We start from the raw sequence: 27,630 nt of genomic DNA on the forward strand, positions 1-27,630 counted from the left end.
TTCTTATTGGGCTTAATACATGGATACCACTCAGGCACAGATCATGAAAAAGTGAAAGAATTTGTCGAAACTTGGATTTTTCTAATGAAAAATAAATCTGCCAAACATTTAACAAGTAACGAGGACATCCTCAGTTCCTTCTCTTGAGGCAGCTTCCTCTCATACCTGTTGTTTTCACAGCCAAAACTTGTATTTGTCCATGGTAACACCTCTGAGAAGGTTTTAACACATATTATCTCACCTCAGTCTCCTTGTTAGCAGAAGATTCTGCTTAACAGAATCTTACAGGGATGCTTCCCTACATCCTTTGGGTCATGTGTCATTATTAGTGAGGAAAAGAAAAACCTTGGCTATCAGTAAGAAAAGCCTAAAATGGGGTGAAATGCAGCTATGGGACATAGAGCCGGTGGAGATTAGTTTTAACAGTAAAAAGCAGTAAGTGGGAAATTGTCCATAGTGAACCACAAGGTGTTAATTGCTAACAGCCAACATGGGAGCAGGCATCAGCAGCTTGACACCAAAAATAAATTACTTCTAAAAGCCACGTCACGTATGCTACAAATGAAAACAACACATATACTAGTGATCATTAAAAACAGAAAAAAATATGAAACTGCTATTTTTTTGTTGTTGCTCTGGAAAACAAGAAATGAGGGAGCAATGGAAGTGTCTTCTGAACAGACAGGAACCATAAAGCCTTGAGGGACAGATTCTGCATGAGGAGAGCTCCACATTGCAAGCAGTTCCTTGAATTTTAGTGCAACAAGTTACTGAGTATTTTCAACCCACCAGTACTAAGGGATGGCAATAATTTGCTTGTTAGAAGCATTTATTATGAATCTCTGTATGTCTGTATGGATTCTGCTTCTAGGCCAAGTGATGAGGTTTCCATCTGTCAATGGAAACAGAGTTTTCCCCACAGTAACTGTAATGTCCTAGATTTGACATATAAATAAAGGTGATCTGTGGCCCTGAGTAAGCCAGGGAGTCCTGTGAGACTGGTGACATTGCAGACCTGTTACTGGCATATCATTTTTTTTAAGCATTTCTATCTCATGGTGGTTTATGCCATTAGTATCTCAGCCATGTGTCATTTCCTGATGTGTCTCCTATCCAAGTATGTATTTCCATTTAGATAATGGCACCCCTCCCCAGCATCATTCCTACTTCACCAAAGTTGACCAAAATCAGCTAATTGAAGGAAAATAGAGCAATATATAGGAGTTGCTTTTTTTCACTGCAGTGCTTGTCAGCTATTTATTGAATGATAGACAGGATAAATGTATCTTTTTGCTTAATTCCATTCCACTAGTAAAGGTGTATTAATACAAAGCTAGTATTATGCACTTAACTTATGTAGACATAACAGAATTTCTTTTAAACCGACACCTTTTTTTTGTCAATTGCCAATAAGAACAATCTTGTTTGTCTGGAAACAAAGTATATGATTTAAGCTGATCAAACTATATTAGATATCATGTACTTTGGACAATATATGTTGTATCATTGAGATGAAATGTCTTCTGGAAAGGCATTGATCCTGTCAGAATTTCCTCTTCACTGTCATCCTTGACAGGGAGTGATTTTGATTAGAAAAGATCCATTTCTACATTGTTCAGTTTCCTAAGCATGCTCATGCCACTGCTGCAAAACAAAGAGCTTGGTTATCCCTCCAGTCAAATAAAATGTTCAAAGCTGCAGCCAAGTAGTTTTATTGTCTTATCTACCTGTGATAGAAGGGGTCCTTGTGTTCTCAAGACAGCAGCTCAGCCCACACATTGGCCTGCAAGCACGTGGCACACATTGCAAGAAGCTGTGACATTGCCCTTGAAGCACAGGGAAAGGCGTGTCCAGCTGGCCCATCTCCTCCATTTGACAAAGGTATGTAGAGATAGGACAGGGGCAAATGGCTGTAAACTGAAAGAAAGTAGATTTAGATGCTCCAGCCCTGAAAGTGTTCCAGGCTAGGTTGGAAGGGGATCTGAGCAACCTGGTCTTGTGGAAGGTGTCCTTGCTCATGGCAGGGGTGTTGGAACTGGATGATCTTCAAGGTCTTTTCCAACCCAAACCATTCTCTGATTCTGTGATTCTCACAGCCCTCCCAGTGCAAGGGGCCACGCTCATTCTGGGTTGTAAAAATGAAACACAGCAGCATGTGTGGCTTGGAACCAGTGAAAAATAATGACCTTCGGGTCTTTGGTATTCTCATAGCAGCACTGCAGAATCTCCCTGCTGTGTTACACATTGCTGTCTGCAATGCACTTTCTCCTAATTACTCTGGGCTTCTAATTAGGGATGCCAAACCATGTGGGATATGTTTATTATGAAAATGGTCAGCCAAATAGTCCCTTTGTTTGGGATCTGAAGAGATCTATTCATATTCAGAGGGAATTCTGTACTTTAGGAGAAATGAAACTATAATGCTGGCTATTTACAGGCATTTCAAATTGCAGAGATCTTTTTTTGTAAAGTGCAATTTTCAGTTTTGGATAGCATGCTCAGAGGAGCAAGGATTATGATATGTTATGTATTTGGGATTTGCCTATCACATCATGGACACCACAGCAAACTAGCTGGAAAAAAACCCAGTATGACTAGAGCCAGATTGCTGTTGAGTTCCATTTACATAATAATTGTGTTTGTGTTTGAATTTTCATTCTACTTTCAATTGAGTTTTTAAAATTTCCTGCTATAAAATGTTGACTGCTGCTGCTGCTGCTGAATGAACCTTCATTATTTTACTCGGTAGGTGATAACAATTCAGTGAGGTGCCAAACTTTTCAGGTATGTATAGTTTTCCTACAGAACCTTAGGATTTTTTGCGTTATGAAAGTTGCTATAAACCATAGAATTTCCCCTCCCAGTCCAATGAAGTCTTCTTGCATTCTTAGCTATAATATTAAAACAGATGCAATTTCAGCACAGTATGATTATTCCACATAGCTGGAAAAGCAGGGTAAAAAAAAAAAATAGACAATGTTGAGCCTACAAAGGCAGGATTAAAACCAATAGATGTGACCTCTGTCTTTTGTTTTGATTTGTTTGGCTATTCCTAGCAGAGAAGTTGGATGGTATTTTTTAATCCTCAGGGATTTTTTTTTCACTGTCAACTGTTCTTGTTACACTGACCAGCAGACAGATGCTTTCTGCTTTGGCCCTGCTGCTCCTTTCCACCTACGCAAAGGGCCGGGTATCTCAAGGCTTAGTGAATTTTCATTTTCATCAGGTGTGTTTTGCTTTGCCAGCTGTTTAACAAGGTACAAATAAACACTTACAGAGAGGAATCCTGGCCCCAAACATAGGACAAATAAAATGGCAGCTAAAGGCTCAAAAAGCCCCTCAGCTTCTTCTTTCTAGAGGTATTTCTCTCACTGAGGTGCTCCCGATTGTTAGGTTAGGCACCTGCTGTCCAAACCCACAGCATGCATCCTGTGTTACAAAATATCTTCCTTTTTTTTAATCCTGGTCAAAGCAGCACATTCTGTGTTCTTGCATGGATGGTATCACTGGAATAAATCATGTACATCCCATAGCACATACAAGCTGAGAATTGGAAAGCACTCTTCCTGTAGGATTCAGGTGGCAGCAGTTCAGTGTGAGCACTGCATGTCGTGGTTTAATGATGCAATCACTAAAACAATCATGATAACCCAGCAATAAAGGCCTGGCCTAATGAAGAATCCATGCTGTAGCATTCTCTGTGGTAGTATCCCTTGGTCCCTGATGCAGCTCATTCAACCCTGAGAGACCTCTTGTTACTAGGTTGCTTTCAAAATAGCTTTGGTGCTCAAGGAAGTATTCTCTGTGCCATCAGAGACAAAAGCTGCAAGAGGGCATTGTGTGAAAGGATAGGAACACCACATTTTTCCTGTGCCTGCTGATGCAGACAACAGCACAGGAGAAAAAGGGAGTCCTCTAACCATTCTCTTGACCTAAATGAGGGAGTAGGAGGTCTTGTCCACACAGAGAATGAATTTGTTCTAAAGTTGCACTAGGGGTACCTCTCCTTGTAAAAAAAACTCCCTGGAGGATTCAAAGCAGGCAGTTCAGATCACTCTCACTTCAGGAAGCTCAGGCCTCATCATTTTTCTGGCTGCCAAGTTTATCCCCTCAGCCAATACCTTGCAGACACAGCATTCAGATTTGCACCGTGGTTCAAAGACTGGTGCATATTTTATGAGAGCAAACCTTACAGGCACTGAATGCAGAGAGCGTGAAAGGGATGCTGAGCTTTGGGCTGGCCAAAGTCCTGGGTGGTGAACCATGTTTGCATCAAGATGCTGCACCAGTGCTGTGAGGCAATGTCTGTACTGAGTATACTACTTGAGAAAAAGGGAGTTTTACCCTGGAGGTAAATGTACGTTCATTTTAGGAACATTTAGCCAGCTGTGGCCATTTCATGCCAGTAAGTCCATAAATAGAAACCACAGATGCAATAAAATGAGAAACATTGCAGTTACTCAGCTCACAGCTGCAAAATCACAGGTAGCTAGTGGAATGTAGCAGAATCAAAAACTCATCACAATGTGGCATTTCATTTTCTCATGCTTTTCTTAGTGATGCCAGCACCTAAGTCTGAGAGGCAAATCTGCAACATATATTTGCAAGCATTTATGTTTGGATGAGGATTTAGATTTTGTTGCTGAGCCTGGGAAGCTCCCTCCTTGCTTACTTTTCCAGGAGCCATGCCAGTTCTTCTAAGACAGTGCCAATCTGAGCACAAGTCTGTGAGTTCCTGTTTGAGAAGATAAACCTCATCACTAGAAGGATGAGTGGGCAGGCTCAAGCAAGCTCTGAGGAAGTGCCGTTTGTACCACTTATGCATCTTGCTGCTTGATTTTTGTCCCCATCTCTGCAGATGTCATTACATGTATTTGTACCACAGGCTCAGATAGGGGCACAGATGTTGTAGGTGAAAGAATCAAGGCGTTTGAGCAGGTAGAAAGCAAGGTATTGTGTGGCACAGCCTTGGAAGTGCTGAGATACCGTGGCCATGAGCACAGATTGAGCTTTGAAACTTAGTCCACAGTATCAGGGTATTGCAGAGGGGTGAATGTCGTTCTCAGTAATTTTATTTGAGGGTAATGAAGCTCCCTATGTAGCCCAGATTGCCTCACAGTATGTCAAATAATAAACTGTCTCATAAGGATGTGAGCTGCATCACAAACACTTGATTTTTTTGTAGAATTAAGGGATAGCTGTCCTTTGTAGAGGTAGTATATGGGTCTGGCTCTTGTTAATATATAAACGTCTCAAGTACTGTTTACAAAACCAACCATCCTTTCCCACTTCAATGAGGAAAGTTAATGGTTCTGATAAAATAGTACACCCTTGATTCTACAGCTGTAAGCAGAATGCAAGGGTTGTCTCTGCCCCTTCATGCAGCACCAGTATTTCCCTGTGATTTATGGAATATTTAAACATTCATCAAGCCCAACAGCTAGCCAGGGTAGCAGGATCCACATTCAGCACACGTAGCTCCAGCGTTCATATGGGAGATTTGAAGTGTGGTTACAAGATGATAACTGTATTGCCTGAAGGAGATAAGTCCCGCTCTGCCAGAATGGCGCTTTGTATGTAATTAGTGTAAAAATTCAGAGGAATAGGGTTTATCCTTGCCATTGTCTTTCTCATTAAAAAAGAATCATAATGAAAGAACAAAGCAGTCCCTGCAGTGAACTGAATTAAGTTCCTAAGTTTTCATTAAATCAAAGACTCAATAGCATCCCATTTTGCAGAGCCCAGTTGTAAACTGTACACAAGGCTTGTAGCAAAGTCCCCGTGAAGATCACATCCTTTCTGAAGGTTTGGAAGTACTACCTTTTCTAAAATAAGGATTGTAAGACAGCATGAATCAAGGGAATAAAAAGTTATGCCAGTAGGATAAAGCTGTATTCTCAACTTATTCTTCTGCCTCACACTTAATACTTAGTCTTAATACAAGCAGTGATTTTGTCTTCTTTAAAGTCCCTTACTACCAAGGTAATACATATATTTATTGTTACAACTAAATATATCTTTGAGGCAAAAATGTCCAAATATCCTGTAAGTTTATCTACCACTTTGTAAGCATTTTTTGCCTTTATATTTGGTTGTACTCTTAGCTATTTACATCTGGTCGCCTTGAATTGCTGTTACATTTCTGGATGACAGTGCTATAATAATAATTGCAGCTTCATCTGAAAGGATGTTTATAAATGTAGTGCTCAGTATTCAAGTTGCAGTTGTGCTGTGTGCCCTCCCTTCTGCTCGTGAGCTGCCAAGCACAGGTCCCAGGACACCAAGTCACTTCTGGAAGGTGCTCCTGATGCACGGACCTGGGGACTCACATCTTAGCCTTTGGCTGAAGCAACGCTGCTTTATGCAGCTTTGAGGATGCTTTACACCCAGTTCACTACAGTACAGAGCAGCTCAAGGTTGTTAGCAACCAGCTCTGTTAGACTCTCCCCCTACATTATCTTTCCTCATTTAACATTAAAGAGAAAAGGAGAAGGATAATGTATGCTGTCTGTCAGCCTCCTCCATTTCTTGCACACGTTTCCCTGATGAGAGGAGGGAGCTTTGAGGTAAAGGTGGGAGCTTTGCTGACAGCAGTACTGAGTGCTCCAAATACACAGAGGAGGGAGAGCATGTCTCAAAGGAGCACTTACCCCTTCGTTTTCAGTTATATCACAGTGACAGTCAATTCACAGGGATATTTTTGTAACAGTTACAGAAATATAGCAAATAAGGTTTCAAAGGAAAATCATGCATCTGTGCCTTTTCTGAGTTAAATATTCGTGATCTTGCTTCTGTGCAGCTCTAGAACATTTACAGAATATCACTTGTCCATGCTGCTCTGATTATCTGTCTGTGATCTGATACTTGGTTTTGTTTTGCCTAGTTCTAAAGGAGGTTTTAATACCCCAGAGTAGAGGTGGACTGTCACTATTTTACTAAAATGGATCTGCACTGATTTGCATCATTGATGACACAAGGGAGGGAGTGGCATGTTCATGACCATAAATTTTGATATATGCTGTTTGCTTCCATTGCTAGTCAGAATCTTTGGTTTGAGCATGCTTTCAGGTGTCCTATTGAGATTTCAACAGCTTGGTGTAGAAAAAGAACAACTAATGCCCTTATTTATTAAGTTTGGCATGTAAGAAGTTTTTTTCCATTTGAAAGGACCTGAGGTGGTTTATATTGATGGAGTTTTTCCATACACACTCATCTAATTATATATATGTGTACATATAAAAGCCCTCAAACTATGTGTTTTCGGTAGAGTTTTATTTTTAGAATTATTTTGTATTGCTTATCATCTCAAGATCCCAGATCCTATGTTTTCCTGAGCTAGACTTCATGGTCATTTGGGCAGGCATATGATAAGGAACAGGCCACAGCATGACCAGGAACATTTCATGTCCACTCACAGCTTTTATAGCAATTCAAATAAATGAAATGCCACAAGGGGAACAGAAACTTGCCAGTTGTCAAGCTTTCCATGTCACCAGTGAGCTCTTCCCAGGCATGGATGTGAATTCCAGGATGCATGGATGCTGGTGAAGGACCCTATGGAGTCTTTTGCAATAGTGTGCTGAAACTAAATTGGGTTAAATTTTGTCTTAGGACAAAATGTCTTGTGTTAAGATTGTATTCCAAAGCTGAAGAGAGCATCAAAAGCACTTGAAGGATTCCAGTGAACTTCTAATGCTCTCATGGCTGAGCCAAACCTGATGTAGAAATGTGTTCTGGGAACTGGTCCCTGCTAAAGCTGGAGATAAGAGGTCTGCGTGAACTTGGCCATTGAATCAGGCAGCCAGCATCACTGGGTTGAGATCATTGGGTTGAGTGCTTTCTGAGAAAACCAGGTAGCTCAGGGAGTGCTAGGCTGGCCAGAGCTGAAGTTACAGAAACAACAGTAGGAAGTCTGAGTGAGTTTTAAGTGGATGTTGGACATGGTCCTGCCTTGGTGTGTGAGGAACCACAGCATCTCAGATGGGCAAGGTGGAGAAACCCTGCCAAGGACCAGGCACATTGCATCCAAAAGCATATGCACTGATATTTTAGTTCCTTTTTCAATGATAGCATGATTGGCAGGTACCACGGTGTTTTATGCCTATGGCAGACCGCCTCTCTCTCTGGGAAAGTGCTCTACTGAGGATCTGTAGGGAAAGTAATAATCACTAGAAGTTACTGAGTAGAAACATGACTAAAACTTTTACACTTCTCCCCACATGGCAGCTGTAACACTGAAATTGCATGGATAATACTTGGGAATGCTTGAGAATCTGCAGTGAATGATTGTCTGAGATCTACACACTCAAACCCACCTACCTTTTCTCTGGTGAATGGACTGTTAGAAATTTGGGAATCCAGCCGCTTTTAATTTAGCAAGGGTATTGGATGTGTTTGTTTCTTCTATTGTTGTTTGCCTAGAAAATATAAAATAGTCGGTTTTTATCAGAAGAATATTTCTCTGAAGCACGGAGTAAAATAAAAGCAATAAAAAACAAAGTAGGGTTCTTTTTTCTTTGGAGGATATGGCACACTGCAGAAAAGAAAAGTGTTGCTGCTTCAAGGTGAGAGAACTCAAGTCATATCTCAGAGCATCTTGCTTTTAAGAAGACAACTGGCGGTGGTATTTACGATAGTATTTTTTGCCACTAATATAATGAATGCTCAATAGAATATTTTTTCAAAATAGAGAGCACACTCACCAAGACCTTTTCAGGAGCCTGTTGAAATAAAAATAAGATACAAGGCAACACAGAAGTTTGGGCATGTATACATAACTACTTCCTCTTGTATAGGTTTACTTTTGTATTAACAAAAGTGTGTGATTGCAGGGAGGAGTTCCCAGAGTGTCTGTGAAGGATTTGCACCGTTGCTATGCCTTGATGATAGCAACACTTTTAGCAGGGCTGACTCATTTCATACATAGGCTGTATTTCAGTGTCTCTGTCTGTAAGGATTGTATCCATGCCTAACGCTGTACGAAGACATGTCATCTTTATGGCTGATTAATCTCTCTTTTAAATCACCTTTGTAAAAACAATCTTGATTTAAAAGCAAGGTGCTTGTTTCAGTTGTCAAGCAGTGAAGACAGTGATAGCCCTCTTCATAGAGAAAGGAGGGAGTCTAAAATATAGAGGTGCTGTGTCAATGAACTTGTATGGAAAAGCACAAGGTGCTTTCTATCAATAGGTATTTCTAAACATATGTACACACCAAGTAGTTAAAATAATTTGTAAGTATGTGCACTGGAAAGTCAAAATTTAGCAGTCAAATAAGCACAAGCCAACTGCCACAAGAAAGAAAATTCCATCTTCAAATTCACACAGGATGTTTCTGCTTGAAATTTCCACAATTACCTTCATTTTTCTTTACATGCCCACCTGATAGTACAGCAGCAACTCATTCCAGAATGGAAGCTGCTTACTGCAAATTTTCAGGTTCTACCAACATTCCTTCTCAAGCTTTTCACAAAAGAATCAGGTTTTTTTAGTCCAATATTTCAGATTTTTTCAGTAACCCGACAAAATGTCATCTCCTTATTTCTTAAAATTTAGAACAGTGATATAAAAATGGAAACTCGTTGTCTGCTGTCCCTGTTGCATGCATGACAGAGGAATTTCTTCAAATGCTTTTGGTGAAGCTTTTGTTTATTTCCATAATTTTAATGAGTCCTGCTTTGGTGAGGGAACAGTCTGTCTTCTGCTAATGACAATATTGAGAGATAAACTGCTTGAGTATGTTTTTTTTTAAAAAAAAATCTATCATACTATTAATATTTTCCACTGTTGCTTTTATTTTGTACTTTCCTGAGTTCTGTTTAATGTTTTATGAATTTAATTTGTTACATACAGAGTTGAATTTAATGGACTTGACCGATTATTGGTTATAGATGTAAGCAACACCTAAAGAAGCAGAGTTTTTGACAGAAAAAAGTTTCTCTCTGAGTATTGAGAGAGAGATTACTGGCAGGTATAAAAAGCTGTAGAATTAAGGAAATAGCAGGTGATGAGATCAATAGCAGTGATGTTTGTCATTGCCTTTTGCAGTCTTATAGACAAAGATTAATATTTGTTAATTGGAATTAATTAGTTGTAGAAGCCAAAATGTATATCTTCAGTGAAGATTTATGAAAAAATTACTGATAAGTGATTTCAACTGAAAATCATATCCCATATCTACCGTGCCATTCAGGAATAAAGCATTTCCTTTCAAGGAATTTAGTAAACTAAATTTCAACTTAATTTTATTATGTATTAACATTGCTAACTTCAAAGCAAGGAGAATAAGTGTTTTAGTAGATATACTGGTAATAAGTATTTCAGAGCTTTAAATGATAGTGAGAAAGGTTTTTTATTCACTTTCTTCCAAAATTATATTGCCTAGTGATAATTATATGATCATAAAAAGTAGTAAGACCTCCTAAGTTAAATTTGCAGAGGAGATTTTGTGACCCAGTTGAACCACTCACTGCATAGCAATCACCTACTAAATTTAAGAACCAGTATTAAAAAAGTATCTTCCAGAGATAATATGTAGGTACAAGAAACCATGTTGCAAGGTTTTCAATTAGGAGCTTTATTTTTCTGTAAATCTTTTGCCAAGCACAACCAAAAGTGTCCTTTTAAAAGTAGGTACCATCTAGTTGGTAAGGAAAATATTAGCATGAGAAATTGAGTTTGGTGAGGCTTCAGGGAGACATGGTCAGAGAAGTTCTTAGGAACCTTGTCAGACATCTAAAGGTGGGAAAGGTCAGAAAACACGGATAGTTGCTCTGAAAAGCACCCTTGCAGCCCAGCAGCATGCTTAGCAAGAGGATTATTTTTGTTGTGTTGCTCCATTCACTTTGCCCTAAGCACCAAGGCAGTGGGTCTGTAGCAGAACTGCACAGTCACCAAACAGACACTCCAAAGATTGCAGTCAGCCTTTTCTTCTTAGCAGAGAAGACACAGGAGTGTTTCCACCAGCAATGCCCAGATTCCTCCCTGAAACCTGCCTAGGTCATTCTTCTCTTCTAGTGGTCAAGTGTTCCCAGCATGGGAAAGTGGTACTCAATTAGCTGTGTGTCACTGCAGAAAGCATTTGAAGTATCACTGCTGGAATTCTGGTTTTGCTGGTTTGATTGACAAAAGGACTCTGTGAGGGAACTGCTGGGGTAAGGGACTGCAGGCAGAAGCACTTAAATGGGATTGTTTCTCAAGGACTATTTCCTGAAGAATTGATCTCTGGTTTCCCAGCTCTGAATGGCAGCGGAGTCACAAAGTGGCATTGCTCAGTGATCATCTCCTGTAAATGCTCAAAGTGTCCTGTTTCCAGTGGTGAGATGACCCAGAGGAGCAAAAGGGGTTTTGGTTCCTGCATGTGGAAATAGAAATCTGGTTTGCCTGTCAAACTCAAAAGCAGGCACAGGCTGGAAAACTGACTGCTATGGATGCCTAAAATGTCAGGTGGCTCAGTCTCCAGGTGGCTACATGGAGGCTGGCTGTTTGGGCAGTCAGGTTGGGGTTTTACATTATTACTAACCAGACCAACCATATACAAATTGCAAATTTGGGGGCGGGGTGGGTGGGGGTGGGGTTGGGGGTTGGCTCTTTATGAACAAGAGTTGATGGTACCCCTTCTAAATCCTTGACTCCCTCATGGAATAATTGTTCAGAGAAAAACTGTGTTTTGATCTCACCCTGTTCTGGTTGATCTTGTCCAGTTCTGGTTGAAAAGACTGAATGACATTAAGACTGAAATAGAGATAGCCACAAGATTGAACATGGAATTAATATTTAGAATTTGGTTGAACCTGTCTAAAAGCAAAGTGCATCAGAAACAAATTTTTTATTTTAACTTTAGAGCATGAATACATTATGATCTTTCTGTAGCCTTCTGGAAACTTTTGGAGGTTTCATACAAAGAAATCTGTGAAGAGATTGCCTGAACAGACAAACAGACATGTAAATCAAGGGAACAAAGCTGTAAGGAGCTGTGGGAGCTGAGACCAAAATACTGATGTAGGCTTGCAGAAAGCTGAGTGAGTCAGCATGCCTGGAGAGCAGCAGTTCGCATCCTCTGTGTAATTTGAGAGCCCTGTGTCGCATCTGTGATCGGAGGAATTCCCTGCTGATTCCATTTATCCCTGCCATACCAAAATAATTTTTATGCTGCTTGTCCTACTGTCAGTGCCATCCAAAGCTTATTTCTCTTCTTAGTTTTGATTTCCTCTTTTAGAGTCCTTTCATTTGTGTTAGACTCCACTCCCTTCTTCCCCATCTTCATCCTATAAGCATTTTTGTCATTTATTCCAAATATTACCTATAGATGGGAATTGCTTCTTAACTGATCACATCTTTGAAATCATCCTCAGATGATGCATTTGATTCTGAAGGAAGCATTAGCTGCTTCTGTACTTACTCCACATTAATATGTTAGGAACAATTTTTATTCCAATATAGTTTCATGTGGATAAAATTTGTTTACTATTTTTAGGAGGAGAAAGGAAATGAACATTTCAAAGCAGCAATACCAGGTCATACAAGGCGTGCTGTTATCAAAATAAATGATACAATAAGACCAAATTATGAGGTAATTTCTCAGGGCTTTTGTCTGAAATAATCAAATGTATAAAGGTGAGTTATGTACTATAGAGCAAGAGAAAAAAGCAAAGTACCTGCCTTTTAGAATGTTTTCTCTGTCACAGAGTTGCATTTTCACTATGCCAGTAATGGATTGCATCCATACCCAAAATACAGACAGAAATTGAATGAAATTTCACAAGGATTTGATTTATGTATAAGCTGTAATGAGAATTTTTCATATAGATGACTTTTGAAGAAACATAGACTATTTTGAAGTCAGGCATTTTATTAACGCAGAAGAGTCCAATCAGCTTTTGAGCTATATGCTCTAGTAACACAGACAAATTTGCATTTCTATCTTTTTGAAATATAGTAAATATGAATAGTATCTGATAGGGATTTGATGATTAAACATTTCATCACAAATACTGGTGCAGTTAATCTGAGCAGGATAACCTTTTCACAGCTGCTGCCATGGAAATAAAACCAATGAAGTTATATTTGAAAGGTGTGCCCCTTGTGGTTAGAGTTCAGTCAAGCACGGTCTTAGGCAATTGGCAGATTCAGTTCTGTGCAGCACAGGTTCCTACAAGGCAGTAAATCACTCCAGAAGCACAAAGCTTATCTATCTGTCCATCCGTCCATTACTGTGCTTGCTGAGTGCCTTTAAAAGATGTTTTATTCTAGATGCCATATGTTCAAATGCATTACACAACAAGTTTAAAGTGTCAAAATTCTATTTCTAGCTTTGATTCAGTGTGTAACACTGAACAAGTTGTTAAAAGTATAATCTTATTCTTGTTTCTCTGCTGTGAACAGGAAAAAAAATCAGCAGAGGCAGTGAAGCGAACTGCCAAACATTGTTCTTTGTACAGAACAGTGCTGCCAGCTTTTATAGAACACTGTTGTAAAGAGAGTCATGATAATAAATATGTCTTTTTTTAAAAAAAACCCTCATTTAGTTTTATCAACTGAAAATGCCTCCTCTGAATTTCGTAAGAACTATGTTTCTTACATGGTAGCAAAGAAAAGTTTTCAAACATGGACTCTCAATTTCTTCTTAAAATATCAAGTTTATTATGTTCAGCATTATGAGCATCTGTAAGCTCTCCCTCAAATTTCAAATGAGATATTTATTTTGAAGAAATTTTTGAGTGGACTGTACTGAGAAGGGTGCCTGCCTGATTGATAGGTTTGATAGTTGGCATTCTGAAAAGAAGACTGTACATGTCTGTGCTCTTTTTGGCCAGACAAAGATAAAATAATGGCAAATGAGTGAAAAGACTGAGCAGTGCTTCTGATGTTATGCCCAATGCATGCAGTTTGTCCACTGAACCAAGCTTTTTGTAGGATAATAGAGTGTACAGCCTTCACTGAGTGCAGAAGTGTCCCATGCCACCAAAAGCACACAGCCTGCTGAAGTGTTGTTGCGATGGCTGCCTGCTCCCTCCACTTGTAAAAGGAGGAAAATCTACTGGCAGCAGGTACAGCTTGTGGAGGAGGACAAGATGCTATTTGCCACTTTTGGCAGTTATCTTGTAGAACGAACTCTCAGGAATGTACTGAAGCAATTACATTTACCTACGTGCCTACTATGGGTCACATGGCATTGCAGCTGGAATCCAGTACTAGAATATCCTACAGGTCTTGTGGCTTTTGTCTTGAAAAGGTAACCTAGGTACAGCTGTGTACTGGGTGAGATCCAATCCAATTTATAAGATCCCTGTCAGTCTTGGTGGCCTGATGCCCCAGCAATGGCCCCAGTTGCTCATCCTGAAACCAGCTGTAATGACTTTACCATCTCACCCTCCCACACAGCAACAGTATGTGGCAGTGTGTTCCTTCCAGTAACAGTGAATCCTCATTTCCTGATTCTGGATGATCACTGTCAATATTTTTTTTGTCTGGCATTGGCAGACTGCCTTTTGTCTTCTGGCTCCAGTAAGTGAGCAGCTCCTCCTTCCCTGCTGTTCCCAGTTGCCTTGTTAAATCCATCATATTAGAAAGCTCAATTGCTGTGGTAATGTGCAAGAAAAGCCACCCGATCGAGAAGCTCTCCTGTGTTTACTTTTCACACTCCCTGCTTGGTTCAAATGCCCCATTGGCAACTCTAGCTAGCTTGTTAGAAGATTCTTCCCCCTACTGATGAAACAGCAGTGATCCACTTTCTGCAGGTCTGTTTTGATACAGGAAGTAGAGCAGTCCTGAAAAAAATTCAGGGTCTTCTTTCTTGTGCCCTATAGAAATTTGGAGGTCCATGATATTTTCTGCCTTCAACTGCCTACTTTTGCTCAAGGAGTTGAAATAGTCTCTGGGAAGATTTCTTTATTTTCTAACGCCAGATAGCATCGTTTTGACACTTCTAAATTTATCTAATATGGCCTAGAACCTGTGAAGTATTCTACAAAGCAATATCATTAAAGCTAGTGTGTATCCTGCCTAAATGGATCTTCTGCCATTTCTGAGTCTAGATAAAAGTAGGGTCATGTCTCTTTATTAATAAGAGCAAATTCACAAAGTAGAAGATGAGAGAGTTTTTATTTTCCAGTTGAATATTGCAGATTACTCTTGATGTCTGACAAGGTTGGGCACAGCTAAAGGAACACTGCTGGCATTTTAAATGACCATAGAAATGAGAAAAAACCCCTTTTGATCTTTTCCATCTCTAAACAGGAACCCAACAGGAACCCAACTTTTCTACTGTAGCTGCAGGATTTGACATGACTTAAGGTGGCCCTACAGCCAGGTGGAAATGGTCCTGTATCCTATTGTCTTCACTAATTGCTTATGAAGTCAAAATAGAGCACATGGAGACTGGCTTTCCAACACCTTCCCCTAGACAAAGCCTGTGAGTGTCATGCCATGGTAGTAATAATATTGAAATTTATACCACCCATAAACCTTTTATAGCAGTGTAATTAGTTGGGCTATTAGTACTACCCAAGCTTAGCCTTATTTTATTGCTATGAACACAGCCTGTAATCACATAAATGGTAATAAGTAATAGCACTTAAGGGCACTGTATAAACACAAGCATTTCATTCTCTCTAGTGAGTCTTCTTTGTGAGCAAAAGTAGGGGATCCTACAACTTTTCCTCTCCTGTGGGTACTTATTTCCATGCTCTCCTTAGAGGGTCCTCTAATGCAAAATAAGATTGTAAAACCTCTGTTCTTTTCAGAAATCTGACTCTGCTGACTTCTGTGCTAGGTGCAAAGTAGGCAATAAACAGGAAGAAAACTCGTTTCAAGGAGTTTGGGTACGATTTCTGCAAATCACAGGTGTGTTACCATGTTCTCAGTAGATTATTCAAATGAGCTTCTTATTGTCTTGTGGTTTGTGCTGGTTTATAGAATTAATATTAGTCGATAAATAGGGCAATATTCTGGAGGAGAGGAGAGGAGAGGAGAGGAGAGGAGAGGAGAGGAGAGGAGAGGAGAGGAGAGGAGAGGAGAGGAGAGGAGAGGAGAGGAGAGGAGAGGAGAGGAGAGGAGAGGAGAGGAGAGGAGAGGAGAGGAGAGGAGAGGAGAGGAGAGGAGAGGAGAGGAGAGGAGAGGAGAGGAGAGGAGAGGAGAGGAGAGGAGAGGAGAGGAGAGGAGAGGAGAGGAGAGGAGAGGAGAGGAGAGGAGAGGAGAGGAGAGGAGAGGAGAGGAGAGGAGAGGAGAGGAGAATCAACTCTTAAGTGATAGTACCTTCTTGAATAGAAAGCATAGGCCATTTGGCTTTGCAACTTGCTGCTAGTTTTGTTCTTTGCCCCGTAAAGGAGACTGGATGGCTGTTCCTATTGTGCATCACTCCACATCTCCAGCTTCCCTCCCAATTGGCCTGTGCCACCATCTAATGGTATTTCTGCTGCTTTTGGATCCCTAGTGCAAGTCAGCTGGTACAACATCAATTCTGCAGTTTGACTCTGGGGAGAAGAGGGTAGTCACAAAACCAAAATGGGATATTTCCTAGTAGTGTTAATAGCCAGAAGGAGATTCACTGTGCTGGTGAGCAAGTTTTTGAAAGGAATTAAATTGGCCAGGAGCTAACTGCAAGGAAATTGGTCAGTACTCATCATCCAACCAGAATAAAATGAAATTTAATTAAGTGGCCTAGAATGACTGTGTATCAGTCTTGGGCATTCTTCCCACATTAATAATCTAAATGCACTAGGGAGGGAAAAGAAGTCAGTACTGATCACTTGATTCAAAAGGAATTTAAAAGCATGTTTTAAACAAAGTAGAAGGTGAGAGGCAGGGAATGACCAAGGCTGTTACCTCAGCCCTGACAGCAACCCCTGCTGCAGCTCAGGTGACAGCACTGCCCCAGCAGTTGTTTTTTGTCGTTGGTCATCTTTTTAGCAGTTTCCATCACAGTCCCCTCAGAACTGCTTCTATGTCTTCCAGAAAAAAAGACCCCAAACAAACTCATATCTGTGTGAGAATTCAATTTCTGTTATATTTATTAGTACCATTTTTGCAGCATTTTGCACAAAGCTGTGATAAACATTAAAATCAAGGAACATAGTTACTATCTTTTAGATTTCTGACTTCCAAGGTTATAGCTTAGTTACATAAAAGCTTTCTTATGCCTGATATTTTCCATTCTTGAGGGTTTTTTAGAACTCCCCAATCTGTTGTTTGGGTATGTGAAAGTATTAATAGATGTTTTTTAAAAGCATCAGGTTGTCATGATTTGCTACTCTTGTAAAAAAAAAATTAGAAAGCTGAATTCAAAACATAAATATATTTGTCCACAAAACTTCTATTCTTCTGGGCACCATTATCAGAACTATCACAGCAGAATTTGTAAGGAAAAGTTGAACTTTGGACTTTGTTACATTTTTGGAATACTTGAAATTATAGCTTCATGTCTACTGTTCAAAAACTTTCAGTGCTTGTGGATTGAATGAGATTTTGTTTGACAGCTTCTCTAAAGATCAAATTTTGGACTTCATCTCTAATACATAGAGCTTCACAGCTCTTATGGATTATTGCTTCTGGGCTGGATGGAGGGTCAAGTCTCTTGCTGTTTTCTCTTAATATGGTCCTGCTTTTTCAGCTTTTACATGCCACTGTTTAATTTTAAAGATGTTTCTCAAGAAAAAAGCCTATTATTAAATCATAGAGTACTCTGCTACTTGGAAAATATGTCAGAAGCATGCTCCAGAGACTTAAATATTGTTAAATTGTTTATTTTTCTATACTTTTTCTGCTTCATTACAACTTAAGCATCCATAAATTGGTCTCATGCTAAGAGAGCTTGTAAACCCTGAGGGCCTCCCAATATAACCAATACCCTAATTGCTTTTAAGCACATCTCGGGTGGTATCCTGGTGTGCTGCAATACAAAAGTCAACAAATTGTGGTTGAGAGACAGTCACTTCTGCCCACGATGTTCTTTTGTGATGCAGTTAGTCTAAGATGAGAGATTAAAAAGTAAGGTAGGAGAGGAAATTAAACAAAGAACAAAATAAAGCAGCCCATTTAAGTTTTCCAGGACAAAATCCTTATTTAAGCTGGCCAAGTTTCTCATTCTGTGAAAGCAATTGCTGTAATTGAACCAAGTGTGATATAGTTACAGTCAGCAAGGGACAGACTCCAAAAGATAGTTACCCCTGTATCACCGCGGGGCCTGACAGTAAGAGATGGACTCGAGACACATTTCTGGGTTGCCAGCAGATCCAGGGCCGGAAGCAGGAAGCCCAAAGTTTATTTACCAAGGCACTTTTATACATTTCCTATAATGTCCATCGATTGGGGGATGGAATCCCCACCTCCCAATCCACACTGGCCAAGCCAACTGTCAGTCACCTTTCTCCTCCCAACTAGAAATATGTAAACAATGAAAGACAGCAAAACATGGCTGGTGTTTACATTAACCAGCGGGAGAAACTGCACATCTCTCCTTCAACATGAACTCTCGACACACAGGAAAAAACCTCATGGCAACACCCCTGACTTATGGTTCATCCATATTTGCATTGCAAAGAATATTCTGAAACTTTCCTTGAGCATTACTAGGGGTGTGCAGTTTGGCAGCTTCTTTTTGGAGTTTGGTTATAGAATAACAGCTTAATATACAATGGATTTTTTATGAGCAGAGAGAAGAAGCATTTTCTGTTCATCTGTGTAGTGGATTGTTGGACATACTTGGCTCAACATAAGGTTCCATGGATGGGTTTCCATTCACAGCTGTCTCATCAGTTAAAGCTCTTTGAGATGAAAGCAATAAAAATTGCTATCCTCATTTAAAATTTAGGACAGCAGCATCTAAGAAATGTTGCCTACCAATAGATGAATACTAAGGGTTTTTTAAAGTGCATTTATTTTTGGAATGGATGTTACAAGTGCTTGTTTCCAAGAAACTGAAACTATCCTACTAAAAACTAGATTGTTATGTCATAATCTAACAGACAGGGAATGCAAGTATGTCTAAAATACAAAGAGGCCTATTCAAATTACACTGTGAAACCATTTGACTTCTGTGTTAATGCAGTGCAGATTTATATAATGTAATTATGTAAGAACATCACGCATAATATAGTCCTTCATTTCCTGAGCTGTAAAACACCTAACACCAATCAGGTAAAATAGTGTTCAGTAAGAGGGTTTTGAGGCAAGAGATATTTGAATCCAGAATTTCACATTAAAGGAGTTTCCCAGAACTTTCTAGCTGTACCTACTGCATCTCAGCATAAGAGGACAGAAAGATGCCTTCCTTGCAGTGCAATCTGTCCCATGTCAGATTCAGCATTGCTCTATCTTTCCTTTTCTCGCACTTTTATTCCCACATGAAGTCTGGGATCAGCTAAGGTTATTCTTATCAAGAAGCAGCTTCATCTTCTATCTGATATATGTGTGAGCAGGATCCTGCAGTGTGGAAGCAGGAAAGACAGCCCAAGGCTGGGACCAGCACTGGTTTCACACATCCTTTGTCAAAATGCATCCTTTGCCTTCCAGTCGGAGTCCATTAATCACCTGTTCAGCAAAGAAAACTATCCCTTTTTAGGTACTGAAAGAAAAACAAAAGAACCTCACATTTGTTTGGTTTATTTGGGATTTTTATCAGTCTCATTAAAAGCTATTACTAAAACCAGTTTTCTGTAGTTGCTCTGTCCACAAAGATCACTCAGAGTTCTGGTTTAGACATGTTCATTATGGAAGTGATCACAGTTACCCTATAAGAATTTTGTCACTGGGCAACAACAAGGCTTGACCCTTGATTTAAAAATCAATCTCAGCCAACCTTTTTTTTTTGTCTTCAGTTAACACTAATTAAAAGGACAATTTGCACATACTGATTTTTGAGGGCTCTTTTCACCTGTTTAATTTACTGCTGTGTGCTTGAACACAATCAGCTGTTACTAGAAACAATTCAAATGAAAAATTGCACTTGAAGATATAGCAGGTGTTGTGTTAAATAGCAGCTCCTTCATCTTCCTCTGATGAAACCCAAAATGGCCTTTTCAGTTCTACAGAAGATGTGTTTTATAGATCTGGTTGGTTTGTATTGCTTGCTAGGTTACTGTTCAAATGTTATTGCTAAAAATATAAATAGTTTTGAATTTCTCTATATTTTGTTGAGTTCTTTAATTAAAATATGAATTGGAAAACGAACTCTGAACTTTAGTTTTGCCTCAGTTCAAAGGTAATTGGGTTTGAACAGAGTTTATTTCCCCTGTTTTTGTGCATGCAGTGTTTTACAAAGAAAATATTGATCAGCAGTAGTGAAATGCTTTAGGAGCTTGTTATTTTTCTCGAATGTTTCACACTGCTTCATTCTTTGAAAGTCCAAGATTACCCTTTCAGTATTGTCCAAAATGAAACTGTTGGGGTTTATATGTGAGTTGCAATATATAATTTTTACATCAAAATAAACTGTTTTGGTTCTTTCAAGTCATGCACTATGTAGTCATGCCTGATATGACAACTTGTGCCCCTGGATTACATATATAATAGTAGAATAAAGCATGACTTATTTAATTTCTTACCACTGCTCAAGGATTATTTACAGAACTTGGCACTAACACTTTTTGTCTTTATTTGCCACAAAACAGAGGAATTGCTACGTGGCTGCTATGCCACACAGATTTTTGAGGCAGCTTAACAGTTAAAGATTACATGCTGAATTATGTATTAAAGTTTTCAATAACTTTTAGCCTTGATAAGCAACACTCTCTTGTCAGATTTTGACTGTTACTTTTAATTTAGTTTTATTAGAGGGTTGTTTTTTTCTCTCTTTCCAGGCTCCCTAGTCTTCCTTTTCTTTCCTTCATGGCTAACTCTTCTTATCTGGACTTTGCACTGCAGACTGTAAGAGGACAAGTGTCTTTTGGGGTCACAGCAGAAGCAGATGCTCACTTCTTCCACTGGATAACAAAGCTGTGCCAATGACTCTTCTTTCACAATACTGCTAGTAGAACGAACAAACTTGGCAGGATTCTTTCAGCTGAGTTTTTATTGCTTATCTAACTAACTATGCTATAACAGCAGGTTTGCTGAAAGCTCACTAAAAATCTCAGTGCTGATGAATTCTTTACCTCTGTTTCCTGACACAAGTCCTTATAAATGCTTCTTTTTTTGCCTCTTTTCCTCCCATTCTCCAGCTGCCTGCTTCCTCTGCTTTTTCTTACTGGGAACTAACTATTTTCATTTGTTTAAGACATGGCAGTTATTAGCAGCAATACTGACCACCAGGGATGATTTCTTATCCTTCATCTCTGCCATGATATTCTTGTGTTTGGCTCTGTTAAACTACCTTTTTATTGTGAAATGTCCAAGACTTTAACAGTAATGACAAGCAACCTATAATGGAATCCTAGATTATTTTTAAGCTTTTGCAAGGAAAATTTTGTTATTACTCTGGCTGCCTACTGGAAGATTTGTGTTCAGGATTTAAGGACAGATATGAATGACATAGTATAAATCAACAGTTACTCTAATTTAGCTACAGCAGTTTGTATCAGGTGAGAATTGGATGTTTGGTGGGGTTTGCAGGAAACCTGTTGCAAGTGGTAAGCATCACAGGCTCAAGAAGAGTGAAGTTCTTGCAGGTGTCTTTGTTGGTGGCACTGGTGGTTACAGCCATTTGGAAGCATTGTCCCAGCTGGAACAGCCAAGGAGTCAGTGACCAACAGATTGTGGGAGCCCACTAGCAGGAATATAAGCACAAATGAAAGAAATATAAGAAATGTTCAATTTTCATTGATGGAAGTGGGAGGAGGGCAATATAAAGATGACTTATTGACTTTATCCTACAAGAGAGGCAGACCATCAGTAATGAGTGTACACTGACATTCCCAAATACTTCACTGACTTACTGATTCCTTAAAATTTTGTCTGTGATTAATTCAACCCTTACTTTTGTGTTGTAAAGTCCTTGAAGCAAATCTAGTGTAAATGCACTCATCAGACAATGGCACTGTTCATTTTCTTTGTCTTCCTCATAACAATGACTATCAGAAGAGCAAATAAGCCTCAGCAGACCTCAATACTCTTTCTTCTGGTATTTTAATCAGTTTTATGTTTATTTTAGATATTCTGGTCTTACAGTGTAAATAATATACTAATCATTTTCTATTAAGACTAAAAAATGAGCCTTTAACTTTTCATGGAAAAAGAAAATGCTTTCAGATAATAAGGGCTGAAGTGCTAAAAAGCCAAAGGCAACTAAAGGGTATTATGCTCAACAATCGAGAGCAAAATTAATTATGTTTACCCATATCATTGTGAGGACACCCCCATTTTGATTTTAAAGGCATGGAGATGGTGAATCTGCCTTTGTCATGTGTATAACCTACAGAAGTTCAGCAGTCTTGGATCTACATAGCTGCAGTGGGAATAAAGCCTGTTCTTTAATCTGTATTCACATCCAATATACTTCAGTTGTGCACACTCTCATTGCCAAGCACTACAGAGCTAAATTCTAAAAATTAATTTGGTAACGTTAATTTTCTTCTCCCTGCTATCTAGTCCATGCTCATTGATGTACCTCTCAACTGCTTTAAGAAAATAAAAGTAGATGCACATTATTTGACCATCAATGTCTCATCAGTTTTAACTATATGCTTTTGAAATTGCTTATGAGACTAAATATGAGCCTGGATGCCAGACTTATGAGTTGGCCATCTGTGGGCTAGCAGTTGCAGACTGGTGCATTCTTTCATCAGCAAAATGCTGGCTGGGCTATTGCTTCAGTCAGCCATGGCAGCAGAGAAAAAAAAAATCAGACAATCCTTTGCATTTATGCATATTCAGAGGAGGTCACCATATTTGCTCAGTGTCAGCTGCACATGTGCTCTGGAAGAGGCACAGAGAGGGGGAACAGCCAGCAGGGAAAGTGAATGATATTACTGAGAGGGATACTTTTATTCTCTGCCAGAGTCAGCTGAAAGAGCTGTCAATAGCAAGCACCATAGGAGAGTAATGACTGCAGAAGACCTCTCTCCCACAGTGAGATGCTGCAAAGTCTGAATGCCAGTCAGACCCCTCCTCTTCTGGCTGTGCAGCAAAAAAAAAAAAATTGCCTTTGTTTCATGCATGTGCGGCTGATTGAAGTTATTGTTCACCCTGGCTCCCTTCTCTTTTTTGCTCCCTTGGGGAAAAGCAAGAGTTGAATTGGGGCTTTCCCTCCTCTGAGAACAGCCATGAAGGAAATCGGTCCCGTTCCCAATTAAAGACTGCAGTCCCACAGGAGACTGATTTGGCTACTGCCTTTCATAGCATTCCAGGTTGGGAATAACATGGAGATAGTGGAAGGAAAAACTGCACAATAATTGCCGAATCTCATCTCTTAATTTCAATGCAGAACATTCATAAAGCTTCCCTAATTTCATAAATCTACCTCATTTTGGGTGCTAGAACCAATGATAGGCTGTCATTATGGGCCGGGGAGAAGTTTGGCCTGGGTAGCACTTAGCTGCCAGATACCACTCAAATAAGTCAGAAGTCTGTTGAACAACTTAATATAGGTTAAGAAAACAGAGCACTGAACAGAAAAAAAAAGAATCTGTGGATAAATTACATTTGTTCTTAGCAGCAAATTTGTCTATGATTCTGTTGTTTGTTTTGATAGAGAGCAGCAACAAAAAACCTCCAATCTCTTGTGTCTGGCATGCTTCTGAACTTCAATTACAGTGGCTGATGGTGCCACTGTCAGGTGAGCAGGTAGAAGGTTGTCACTTTCTGCAGAGAAAGGAGGATTTTATTAGGTTGGGATAATCCTTTAGGTCTTAAAGGGCTGGCTGAAAGTCTGGGCTGGCATTTGTAGATGTATCTTAATAGTTACAGTAACAAGTAGGACAAAGACAAACTGAAAAAAAATAAAAATACAGTAGATGGTAGAAAAAAGACTGGTGCTGCATTCCTCACCTCTGGAACCTTCACTGTAAATCTGTTCAATTCAATAAAGCCCCTTAGGCTGGTGTTTCCCCATCACAGCCCTCTGGGCCTCACTGATGGGCAGCAAGTCTGGGCAGCAGTGCTGGGATCAGCCCAATCCCAGGGCAGTGAAACAAGTACAGATGGAGCAACTGTGGGGAGGCCCACTCCCAAAACCTGAGCAGAATCTGCCTGGCTCCTAGCTGATGTCTGGATGTGAAGGTGTTTCAGCTGGTGCTTCCTGCTTCCTTCCTCTCTAGTTCTCCAGCCAATCCGTCTCAAAAAACCCCAGATGTCTCCTCCTTTGGGTTCCTGCAGTTGTGTCCCAGAAGTGGTGAGTCTCGCCCCAGTGGGTGAGAGCAGGGTGCAGAGCAATGTAAGCAGCTGTGTTTGGGCAGCACCAGGCTGAGCTGCTCTTTGCTGGAGGGTGATGTGTCCTCATGACACAGCCCACCTACAAAGACAGTGGCACAAGTGTTTTCCCTGTAAGTGGTCCCCACCATGTGTTGGAATACCAGATCCACAGCTTCAAATCAGTGTAAGCATCCCACAGCCCTTGTCATTACTGCTGTCTTTCCCCAGGATGGGAGATCAGTGCTGCACTTCCCACATCTCCTCTACAGAGGCCCCTCAAAGAAGAGAAGTCCATTCTCCCTCTGAGAGAGACTGGGAACAGTCTGACCCTGTCTGCTGTGGGATCATTAATTGCTGAGACTTTCCAGTTAAAGCTCAGGTCTTGCACTCAGGTCTTTTCATTCAACTGATTGTATTAGTGGCCAAAATTTTCTTTCACTGACCTGAAAATATGCATCTATTTATTTTTGAGTGCTTTGGCACCCCACACAAATAGCTATTTCTGAAAGCTTTATTCTTACTGATCCTGGCTTTCAGATGAGATGCAGTAACAAATACAAGCCTTGACATCTGTGTTTGTGAGAGTCTTGGCTTAAAGATGTGACATAAATTCTGTCATGCCTATGCCTATGGCAAACATGTTAGAAAATAATTGGCCATTGAAATTGTCATGTTAGGAGAGAAGTAATGAAAACTAATCTGTCTTTTATGATTTAGATCTCTCACATGCAGATTTATGAAGTAGATGCCCTGCTGGCAATTATTGTATTACAGACATTAGCTTGCTTGTTTCTGTTCAGCTTCAAGTTTATTTTAATGGGCAGTATCAACTATAGTAAAGAAAGTAGCAGTAACCCATCAACAGTGTCCATTTTTTCTCATGTTTTCTTTCTCTACAAATTCTTAACAATATGTGGCTAAGAATCCATCATAAAATCACAAAATCTTGGAAAACACAGGCTCCTTTCCTAGAGAACTGTAATTGTCACCACGAACAGGCATTATTGTAGAGTTATTCTGTGCATTGCTATCCAAGCTTGACTCTGCTTGGGTTGTGTGCATTCAGGCCTGGGCACCACCTCACCCGGTGTCCTTCTGCTGAGCCACTGTCACTTCACCTGGCTTTCCATCCACAGCACGTCCTTAGGAAGACAGAAATAAATATGGTACAGGAATTTCTCAAGAGCATAAAGAACATGATTTTTCCATGACTGTCTAGGCTTAAAGTTCCCTTGTACTTCAGTTATTATATTCTAGGATCTCATTTCATCAGCTCATCTCAATTCAGCAGAAAATCTGGACAAGTGCTTAACTTTAATAAGGAGTTTAGGTTCAGCAGTATTCTGTGGTGCTAAAATACTGTTGGCAGAAATAGGATGTATGTGCTGAGATGGCATTTTTGTGGTTTACTTGCACTTGTTGTCTATGTTCTTTCATATATGCATGTCATTAGGTCAGAATATCACTCAAGAGCCTTCTAGATGCAGTCCTGGACAACATAGTCTAGCAAGACCCTGCTTGAGCAGGGAACCTCTAAAGATGGTATCTGGTGCCTCTCTCCTGTCCTTAACACTCCTTTTTCTGTGACAGATATGTGTGGTCCTGTGGGGTTTTTTTGACAACTCTGTGTCACTGTCACCCGTTCTTGCATTACATTCCCTTGGCACTGTGAATCCTCCAAGAGAGCTAAAAACACTTCAGTGTCTGTCTCAACAGTTGTTTTCAGTGGCTGAGGACAGTGCTTTTCAGAGTCAGCTGATTTTAAGACAAAAAAATTACCTGAAGCACTCCAATCTACACTTCTTTTCTTTTTAGCCCCAGCTCTTCCCCCTTTGCAACCAGCAAGAGCTGGTGCGACCCTAGATCTTCAGTGCCATGTCTCTTCTGTAACATGACAGTGGCTCTGGAGGTGCCTGTCCCTGTGAGGATGTGGATGTGAGTTTTGAAAAGTGGCCCGGGAGCCTGCCCAGAGAGAAGAGCTTGCTTAAAGTGGTTGAAAATATCATTATCTGTTTTACAGATGGGAATTTGAGAGGAACTGAAATGAAGTGATTTGCATGTGATTACACAAGCTGTCTCTGGCAGAGGCAGAGGAATGCTCCCTTTTTAATATCTTAGATTAATATTTAATAAGTAACTGACAATATTGATTTAATATAACCACAGTCCTGGCTACCATTTGCAGTGCTGGTGATTTTCCAGGACAAGTGTTTGTCTTTTACACACTGATACTCCTTTCAGCTGGCCATTCTGCCTAGGCTGCTGAAAATTGGATAACTGTGAGCTCTTCTTGTCTTTGCTCCCCTAGTGGGCTGTCAGTTGGCTTCTGGCCTGGTGAGAGTAAGAGCTTCCATTGCTGGTCTGCTGCGCACTGCAGTTCCTTCAGCCTTTCAGCTTTGATTAACTGGAGTAATTAATTGTACACTGATGAGGCTTGTGGTGACTAAGGTGCTGCGTTAAGGGAGCAGCATGTAGATACTGGAGAGCCAACTGTAAAACAAGAAAGAAAAAGAACAGGAGAAAGAAACCATGTGGACTTTTGTTCCTTTGAAGTGACCTTCCAGTGCAGGTTCTTTACTTTTTCACTTCCATTATGTTGTTCTTTTCCTTATTTGTTCTGAAAAGAGTGGAGCCTTCCTTGCAAAGCAATTCATATGTAAAAAGTTTTCACATTGGGATTCATCTGATAAAGTCTGCAGAGGGGACTTATTTGCACTGACAAGTTGGCAGCCAGACAGCCTTTCCATTTTCTAAATGAAAGGAGAGTAGCAGCAGGACATCTCCTACCCTCTCTGCCTTTCAGCGCTGGAAGAGAACCAAAATCTGGCCAACAGCCATTAGGGGAGTCGGCTATTTAGGAGCTGCAGGAGTGTATGGACACTGGGAGTGTAACATACGGTTTGCCTTCTGTGAGAAACGACACAGACAAGTGACATTTGGGTTGGTGATTTTCAGGGACAGGGGATGGAAAGCTTGACCTAGCAGATGCTGTTCGCCTGCCTTTATTTTTTGTATCAGGACCGTTCCAAAGTGAAGTAAATATATTTTTAATTCCTGGCTGTAAAAGAGGAGGTTATCATAAGGACCAGATCATTTTGTTCCCCATTCAGTCTCATATTCTAGCATGAGTGTGGGATCAGCCCCATTTCCTTCCAACATACCTATAGGGAAAGAGGATGAAGTTGCCTCAAAAGCCTCTTCTTGGTCACAAATATGGCACTGCAGACTAATGGCAGAAAAAATAATTACTGCACCTGCCCAGGCTCAGTGTTTCTGTATGTATTTATTTAACTAGAGAAATGATCTGTTTTAATTAAATGCACTGGTGTGCATTTTATGAAAAAGTTTT

General features: G+C 40.0%; 1 protein-coding gene and 1 long non-coding RNA gene across 2 annotated transcripts in view; one reads left to right on the forward strand and one right to left on the reverse strand.

Moving 5' to 3' along the window:
- The window catches only part of SLC35F1 (solute carrier family 35 member F1), a 226,561-nt gene that overhangs the window by 133,074 nt on the left and 65,857 nt on the right, over nt 1–27,630 (forward strand). The window lies entirely within an intron of this gene.
- On the reverse strand, nt 1,234–18,240 carry LOC134547728 (uncharacterized). Its single transcript, XR_010079576.1, has 4 exons — nt 18,162–18,240; nt 8,320–8,417; nt 1,728–1,917; nt 1,234–1,644 (listed from the first exon to the last, which is right to left on the reverse strand). It is a non-coding gene; the product is annotated as an uncharacterized LOC134547728 (long non-coding RNA).

The sequence above is a fragment of the Prinia subflava genome, chromosome 2, assembly GCF_021018805.1.
Source record: "Prinia subflava isolate CZ2003 ecotype Zambia chromosome 2, Cam_Psub_1.2, whole genome shotgun sequence".
NCBI lineage: Eukaryota > Metazoa > Chordata > Aves > Passeriformes > Cisticolidae > Prinia > Prinia subflava.